Here is a 2056-nt window from a genome sequence, read left to right on the forward strand (position 1 = left end):
TCACAGATGCACTAGAAAGCGCTGGATTCTGCATGGGATATCCTCAAACCATATGAGTTTTGAAAACTTGTATCTCTAAATTAGTTTGTTGGCTCTATCCATTCTAACAGAAAATCTTTCATTACACTTTATATGACAAAAATACACTGAAGTTTGAGATTCAAAATTTCAAAGTTGTGTTTCAGATTATCGTCTTTCAAATATCAACCTTTTGTAAATCTACTGAGTTCATTTTCAGCTGTATTTTCTGGGTGATCTAGTTATTCTCTGGATGATACTGAGAAGAGAAAAGCAGTAGCTTAGAGAAAAGACAACATACCTAACCTTTCAAACATGAAATTAAAAGCTCATCATAGTACAATGTTAATGTTAGCAAGAGTATTCTTTTTACCAAAAAAATGATGAAATGAGGATGCCCATTTCATTAGACTGGAGCTGTCAGCTGTTAGCATTTTTTTTTTCTTTTTTCCATTTGTGTCATTATCTGCAGTGCAATTTCTGAAGGGTTTAGTCCTGTTACTTAGATTTCTATTAAACAAATCAGGACACTGGAAATATTTCACTGAATGACACCTTGGGGTTTTTTTCTATTGTTAAAAAGAAAAAAAAAATGTTTTCTAGCAGCCTTGGCAGCTATGGAATATATTTGAATGTTTCCCTCAGTAGTTGTTTCTTGTACTTATGGTATGCAGTTAGCAAATCCTGCGGTTAGACTAGGAGCATATGGCAACTAGACGGGAAGGAGGAGTATAACCACAGACAGCTTCACGTCGCGGCGTTGGTGGTATAGTGGTGAGCATAGCTGCCTTCCAAGCAGTTGACCCGGGTTCGATTCCCGGCCAACGCAGTTTCAGTTTTGACACGTTTTCCCGGGGAGGTGCTGGTACAATAGCAGGAGGTGCCGCCACCCAGAGGCACCTCGACAGGCTCGAGAAACTTGTCAAAGGGAACCTTGTGAAGTGCAACGGGAAGTGCAAAGTCCTACGCCTGGGGAGGAGCAACCCCTTTATGCAGGGGGTCACCTGCCTGGAAAGCAGGCTGGTTTGAGAAAACGGTCTGAGGGTCGTGGTGGACATCTGATTGAAAAGGAGCCAGCAACATTGCCGTTGCAGCAAAGAAGGCTAAGGGTATCATAGCCTCCATGAGACAAAGAACTACGCTGTTGGTAGGTGGAAGAAAGTGTGTTTTCCCTTCTACTCAACATTGGTGAAGCCACACCTGGAGCATTGGTGGTATCCAGTTCCGGGCTCCACATCACTGGAGAGGCATAAGCATACTGGAGAGAGTCCAGTGAAAGAACACAGGGAAGGTTGAAGTACCTAAAGAACTCTGCTGCTATACTGAGGGTTTTACACTTGCGCATTCCTGGTGCTTATAGGGGAAGGGACGGAGAGAGGGAGGGAGGGAGGAAAAGAGGAACATATATATAAACTCACAGACATACACCCATATGCCTTTCTGCCTGATAGATGCATATTAAACAGCATTTTTTTCCCATTTATTTTCTTAACCTCCTCTAAAAGAAAAACCAAACAAACAAAACCTAAAAAACAACCAACCAACCAAACAAACAAAAAAAAAAAAAAAAACAAACACCAAAACAAAACAAACCACAGGAAAAACAGGGAATTTTATACTCTAGCATCTGTTTTGGATATCCAGACAGAAAAATGCACTTCCAAAAAACTTACAAAAATTCTATTCACACACATCTTGTCCTGAGATTTTTTTTAAACATCAAAGTAAGGTGCAAGTTAATTCAATTGCATCCAGCTGCATTTCATGGTATGCTCATCATACTGAGGAGACACTTTTCTGTTTCCATCTTTCACTGCTTATGTCAAACAGTTTACAGAGTGGCAATACAAATTTGGACCGAGTGCTAGGAATGCCACAGTGAGTCTGGGAGTTTACATTGCGTTTGTGTGAGGTCACCATATGTTGTCTTCAATGATCAATGGCCTAGTGAATGCTTTTAAAGCCAGAGGCTACCCTCAGTGACTTTAGTTGCTCCATGTTAGGTTACATTTTATTAGGAGGGCTCGGGCAATTCTAC

General features: G+C 40.8%; 1 non-coding gene across 1 annotated transcript; it reads left to right on the top strand.

The window, feature by feature from the left end:
• The first annotated feature begins 775 nt into the window (after nucleotides 1-775).
• TRNAG-UCC (transfer RNA glycine (anticodon UCC)) lies at nucleotides 776-847 on the top strand. The gene has a single exon. It is a non-coding gene; the product is annotated as a tRNA-Gly (tRNA).
• Nucleotides 848-2056: the final 1209 nt, after the last annotated feature.

The sequence above is a fragment of the Lathamus discolor genome, chromosome 2, assembly GCF_037157495.1.
Source record: "Lathamus discolor isolate bLatDis1 chromosome 2, bLatDis1.hap1, whole genome shotgun sequence".
In the NCBI taxonomy this organism is placed as follows: domain Eukaryota; kingdom Metazoa; phylum Chordata; class Aves; order Psittaciformes; family Psittacidae; genus Lathamus; species Lathamus discolor.